The sequence below is a fragment of the Macaca nemestrina genome, chromosome 3, assembly GCF_043159975.1.
Source record: "Macaca nemestrina isolate mMacNem1 chromosome 3, mMacNem.hap1, whole genome shotgun sequence".
Taxonomy (NCBI): Eukaryota; Metazoa; Chordata; class Mammalia; order Primates; family Cercopithecidae; genus Macaca; species Macaca nemestrina.
Genome location: NC_092127.1, coordinates 127442343 through 127449272, shown reverse-complemented (window position 1 = coordinate 127449272; position 6930 = coordinate 127442343). Strand labels below are relative to the sequence as shown.

General features: G+C 43.6%; 1 pseudogene; it reads right to left on the bottom strand.

The window, feature by feature from the left end:
* Nucleotides 1–2112: 2112 nt before the first annotated feature.
* On the bottom strand, nucleotides 2113–5975 carry LOC105463590 (dipeptidyl peptidase 3-like; annotated as a pseudogene).
* Between the last annotated feature and the right edge of the window lie 955 nt (nucleotides 5976–6930).

Sequence of the window (6930 nt, the reverse complement as noted above, 5' to 3'; positions counted from 1 at the left end):
CATGTGTAATCCCAGCTACTTGGGAAGCTGAGGCAGGAGAATTGCTTGAACCCAAGAGATGGAGGTTGCAATGAGCCGAGACTGCACCATTGCACTATAGCTTGAGCAACAACAGTGAAACTCCGTCTCAAAAAAAAAAAAAAAAAAAAAAGATGGTTGAACTTCTTATATTCTAAAATTTGCTCAAATGAACCTAAACTATAATTATATATTAAAAATGGTCATTATATCCAAAGAAAGTTAACCCGTAAAGATGAATATTTGAAGGAGAAAATGGTTGTCTTACACATGATTGAACAAAATCAATTATTATATTCTATTAACTCAGTGATTCCCAAGAATGATAAGATGAAATTTGCAGCCAGATAGATTTAGAGATATATTTAGAGCAACTTCAAAAACCAAAGGTAAACAGGATATCTTTAAAGCATCCTGAAAGGAAAAAAAGGACAAAGAGGAGAAAGAACAGACAAAAATTGGGGCTGGGCACACTGGCTCATGCCTGTAATCCCAGCACTTTCAGAGGCCGAGAAGGGTGGATCATTTAAGTCAGGAGTTCAAGACCAGCCTGGTCAACATGGTGAAACCCCATCTCTACTAAAAATACAAAAGTTAGCCAGGTGGTAGTGACACATGCTTATAATCCCAGTCACTCAGAAGGCTGAGGCAGCAGAATTGCTTAAGCCTGGGAGGCAGAGGTTGTGGTGAGCCAAGATCGTGCCACTGCAATCCAGTCAGGGTGACAGAGTGAGACCCTGTCTCAAAAAACTTAAAAAGGCAAAAATTACTTTGAGAAAAATGAAAATAGATGGTCAATTTATAGCTTAATAGAAATAATGGAAGCAGGAACAGCAAAGTGGTATCTTCATACAACTTATTTATTATTTATTTATTTATTTATTTATTTTTTGAGACAGTCTTGCTCTCTTGCTCAGGCTGGAGTGCAGTGGTGTGATCTCAGCTCACTGCAAATTCTGTTTCCCAGGTTCAAGAGACTCTCCTGCTTCAGCCTCCCGAGTATCTGGGACTACAGGTGCCCACCACCATGCCTGGCTAGTTTTTGTATTTTTAGTAGAGACAGGGTTTCACATATTAGCCAGGATGGTGTCGAACTCCTGACCTTGTGATTCCCCCACCTTGGCCTTCCAAAGTGCAGGGATTACAGGCGTCCGCCACTGTTCCCAGCCTAAATAACTTAATTTTAATTGCAACCACAACATAATTCGTTTAAGAAGAATAAGGTAAAATGTTTCTAATATAAACAATATATCCAGTATAAAACCTAAAGGGTTAGATCAAGCAGGGTGCCCCTGCAGAAAACTAAAGGATTTATTCAAGAAATGAGAAAAAATAACCTAATAAATCTGAGAAAAAAATGATCCAAGGAAACAGTAAATGTTTGAAAATTTAGATAATTTCTGCAGGTCTATTATATTGTTTCAGAACTGAAGAAAAATATACCGGATAATGGACACTTCATATTGAATACAAGTGCTAAAAGTTTAGAATTAACTACCAAAAAATAGAAAAATACATCTATATATGATGTAATGTGGACTAAGGAAAAATAATTTTTTTTTTCATTCTTTTTTTTTTTTTTTTTTTTGGAGACGGAGTCTCGCTCCATCTCCCAGGCTGGAATGCAGTGGCACGATCTCAGCTCACTGAAAGCTCTGCCTCTCGGGTTCACGCCATTCTCCTGCCTCAGCCTCCTGAGCAGCTGAGACTACAGGCCCCTGCCAACATGTCTGGCTAATTTTTTAATTTTTTTTTTTAGTAGTAAAGACGAGGTTTCACCATGTTAGCCAGGATGATCTCGATCTCCTGACCTCGTGATCCACCCGTCTCGGCCTCCCAAATTGCTGGGATTACAGGCGCGAGCCACCATGCTCTGCCAAATAAAATATTTTTTTAAAATATCCAAAGAACAGGGTACAAATATATCAAGAAAGCTGTTAATAATAGAATGGGTAAACAAAATATAAAATTAGTGAAATCAATCCATATATATGATGTTGATATATGAGAAATGTCATGAATGTAAATGGAATAAATCAGTCAAAATTATTTAGCTTATTTATTTATTTATTTGATGGTTGTCTCCAATATTTATTTGTCTGTTTGAAAAATTAATACGTGAGGAGCATTGGATTTGGTGAGAACATTTTGAACCCTAGCTGTCACGGGCCACCTGCAAGATCTAGACCAGTGACTTCTCAGAACTCCCATTTCCTCATCTGGTAGGCAGGCTGGTGAGCCCTGTCTTGCTCACTCCACATATGGCAGTGCAGATGAAATGAGATCACAGAGGGGAACCACTTGGCAAGCTGGAAAGTGTTGACAAATGGAAGGGGTTAGTGTCACCACCCTCAGCTAAGGTAGTACCAAGGTCCAAACTCCTGCTCCTCCCCCTCCCCTAGCCCCTAAATATACCAGCAAATGGAGGATCACCTTAAGCCTTGGTTTGATGGAGTTGGGGGAGAGGCCACACACATCTTCCTCAAGCATGGCCAGATGTGGTCTCAATGGGGCTCTTCCAGAATTGGACATCCGTTGTGCCCAGCTGTGTGAGGACCTCCTCCAACTCAGGTCCATCCTCTGGAAAACGCTCGGAGAAGGGTAGGATGTGGCCAGCAGCTGAGGCCTCATATTCCAGAAGCTGCACGTCTCAGCCTTTAAGGCAAGTGTCGGGTTGAACGATGAGTTTCTTTCTTTCTTTTTTTTTTTTATTTATTATACTTTAAGTTCTAGGGTACATGTGCACAATCTGCAGGTTTGTTACCTATGTATACATGTACCATGTTGATGTGCTGCACTCAATTAACTCATCATTTACATTAGGTATATCTCCTAATGCTATCCCTCCCCCTCACTCCCCACAATAGGACCCAGTGTCTGAAGATCCCCTTCCTGTGTCCAAGTGATCTCATTGTTCAATTCCCACCTATGAGTGAGAACATATGGTATTTGGTTATCTGTTCTTGTGACAGTTTGCTGAGAATGATGGTTTCCAGCTGCATCCATGCCCCTACAAAGGACATGAACTCATCTTTTTTATGGCTGCATAGTATTCTATGGTGTATATGTGCCACATTTTCTTAATCCAGTCTGTCACTGATGGACATTTGGGTTGATTCCAAGTCTTTGCTATTGTGAATAGTTCCACAATAAACATACATGTGCATGTGTCTTTATAGACGCATCATTTATAATCCTTTGGATATATCCCCAGTAATGGAATGTCTGGGTCAAATGGTGTTTCTAGTTTTAGATCCTTGAGGAATCGCCCCACTGTTTTCCACAATGGTTGAACTAGTTTACAGTCCCACCAACAGTGTAAAAGTATTCCTATTTCTCCATATCCTCTCCAGCACCTGTTGTTTTCTGATTTTTTTAATGATTGCCATTCTAACTGGTGTGAGATGGTATCTCATTGTGGTTTTAATTTGCATTTCTCTGATGGCGAATGATGATGAGCATTTTTTCATGTGTCTGTTGGCTGTATGAATGTCTTCTTTTGAGAAGTGTCTGTTCATATCCCTTGCCCAATTTTTGATGGGGTTGTTTGTTTTTCCTTGTAAATTTGATTGAGTTCTTTTAGGTTCTGGATATGAACGATGAGTTCTGAGATTCCTTAGGCAGCAGCACCCTGTGCCTGAGGGTGAGGAAGCACTTGGGGGGCCGCATTCCCCTCGTGCAGGGCCCACCCTCCGGCCACATAACCCTGTGGACTTGAGCACCTGAAGTCTCTGCAGGAAGCGCTCTTAGGCAGGCTTGCCCACAGACCGGATCTTGCTGCAGTGGAGGCGGACCCTGGCATCCAGGTGCCCATCGGAGCCTGTGATAGGAGTGATGGTAATGAGTACCTCGCTAGCTTCCAGCAAGACTGTCAGGATCACAAACCAGGCCTGCATATGGGCTTGTTGCCAGTTGGAGGCCTTAGGTGTGTGGAACCCCAGCGGGAGTAGCCCACCCGGAACGAACCATGTGGAGCCAGTTCACATAGATCACGTCCTATGCATCAGCCCCCTGGAAGCCAAAGATCTCCAGCATTTGCAGGTGGAGACAGAGGAAGAGACCCACGCTCTCAGCTCAGCACTCTTTGTAGCTGGAGGCGATGGTGCTGAACTTGCTGTCCCAGGTCTCCTTGCTCAGATACCAACTCTGAATCTGCTCACCAGTCTCTGGGTTGATCAATGTCTGCTGGTCAAAGTTGAATGCTCCTTTTTCATCCTGCACGAAGAGCTTGCCACTGTCATGGCCCAGCAACTCATGCAGGCCCACCTGCATATAAAAGGAGGGCCCCTTCCAGAGGATGTACAAGTCCTCGTCATCCTCTTCAAGGAGGGTGAGCTTAGACTGCTGCGTGGTGTAGACCATAGCCAGGACGTTCACAAGCGATACGTTCTTAAAACCTTCCATCTGCCTCAGGTCATGGTAGTTGGGGATGTTAATGCAGGCAGGGATGCCAGAGCCAGCAAAGGTGAGGACATCCAGGGAGGTGAAATTGGAGGTGAGGAACTTGTCCTTCTCAAAGACTTGGGGTCAGGAAAGCTCCTTCAGCAGCTGCTCTGCGCTTGCCACCAGCCACTCAAACTTGGCATTCATGGCCTTGTTCACCACGACTACAAAGTATTCAAATTCTCCTCGGTAACCAAAGGGGTCACGGTAGCTCTCGATGAACTCGGTAGCTCTCGATGAACTCGATGTAACTCTCCACGATGGGGATTTTGTGCTGGTTCCAGAAGCAGAACCCCCTCTTGTGGGCCTTGATGGAGCCCTGGGTGAAGCACTATTTATAATGGGCCAGCATCTGCCCCTGGTGGCTGTTGGCTGCGTAGGCTTTGGCTTTCTCCAGCTGCTCCACCACCTCCTGGGGGATGAGCACATAGTCCCCCGGGGTCACCTGGAAAGGACTTCCCCAGAATTCGTAGCTCTTGAGCCTGAAGGTCACCTTGGAGTGCAGGGAAGGCTCTGTGCTGAGAAGCCAGACACACCTCATAGTGGGGCTTCCCTTCTCTGTCCACCTCTTTGAAGAGCCAGGTGTTGTAGGATCTGAGGTTCTGTGAGTCTAGAAAGTCTCAGGCCAGTTTTGCATCTTCCATGGTACAATTCCCAGAGAAATAGGTGGTGATTCTCTCCTTCTCCAGCCCGAGGTGTTGAAGCCTTGACTCCAAAGAGAACATAAGCTCCCCGCAGGTCTTCCAGAAGCCCCTGAGCAGTCTCATGCCCTAGGATCACCCATTCCAGCTTCTCCTGATACTCCTCTTCGGTAAGGCCCTCGGCCAGGGCATGTTGGCATAGCTGGTTGGGGTCCTGGGAGCAGAAGAGGTGACTAAGCAGAGAATAGGTGAAGGGGGCCTTGAGGAAGGTCTACGGCAGCACGTCTAGGCCTCTGTACCAGGCAGCATGGGTAAAGTGGTGAGAATAGAGGAGGTGCTCTGTGGGTGACAGGAGGCAGAAGGCCTCAAGGCATTCCATGCTAGACATGCCGATTTCATTGAGCAGGATGTACTGGGTGTCCTCCATAGGCCCTGCTGCAGCAGCTGCTCTGTTCGCAAAGTCTATTTAGTTTATTTTTTAAAAATCATATTTGAGATTTCTTCTTTGGGGTAGTATAGTGTATTTTGTGTCAGACTAACTCTTACACTTAGAATAATCAGAAAAGTAATTTACAATGTAGGTATCTTGTCTTCAAAGACATCAGACTTTTATAGAAGAAATGAGGAGAAATCAAATGAATATATTTGCAAAGAGAGGAGAAACTCTCAAAGTTGAAGTAATCACTTTCATTTTCTTTGTCTTGGATGTTTTTCTGGTTCTTAGTTTGGCTAAGAATGTGAATACTTCAGCTTTTTCCAGGCAGAAGGCTAGTTTTGGTGGGAAGGGAATCTAGCAGAATTCCGCATGGAACCATGAGTTACGGGGGCAACTTCGAACATGAGGGTATTCAGAGTCCAAATTCTGAAGCTGAAAATGGTACAAAACTATCACAATAAAGGTTTATTTTGTAGAGAAAAATAATATTACATAAAATATGAAGAGACTTATGTGTTGTAATAGTCCATTCTTACATTAGTGTAAATAACTACCTGAGACCAGTTAATTTACAGAGAAAAGAGGTTTAATTTACTCAAAGTTTCACAGTCTGTACAGAAACCATGGCTGGAGAAGCCTTAGAAAACTTACAATTATGACAGAAGGTAAATGGGAAGCAGGCACATCTTACATGACTGGAGAAGGAGGAATAGGGTGAGGGGAAAGGTGCCACACTCTTGTAAACAACCAGATCTCATGAGAACTCACTCACTATTACAAGAACTGTAACGGGAAACACTTTGCTGTTCTTGGTGATTGCCATGATCCAATCACCTTGCACCTAGCTTTACCTCAAACATTGGAGATTAAAATTCAATATGAGATTTGGGTGAGGACACATTGTCAAACCACACTATTCCATCCCTGGACCCTCCCAAATCCTATGTCCTTCTCACATTTCAAAATAGCAATCATCCCTTCTCAACAGTCCGGAAAAGTCTTAATTCATTTCAATATTAACTCAAAAGACCCAAATAAAAGTCTCATTTGAGACAAGGCTGGTCCTTTCCACCCATGAGACTGTATCATCAAAGACAAGTTGGTTACTTCTGACATACAATGGGAGTACAGGCATTGAATACATACTTTCTTTCCAAAAGGGAGGAATCAGCCCAAACAAAGGAGTTGAAAGCCCCACACAAGTCTGAAACACAACAAGGCAGTCATTAAATCTTAAAGCTTCAAAATAATATCCTTTGACTCTATGTCTCATATCTAGGCAACAATGATGCAAAGAGTGGGCTACCAAGGCCTTGGGTAGCCCTGCCTCTGTGGCTCTACAGGATATAGTCACCATGGCTACTTTCACAGGCTTATGTTTAGTGACTGTGA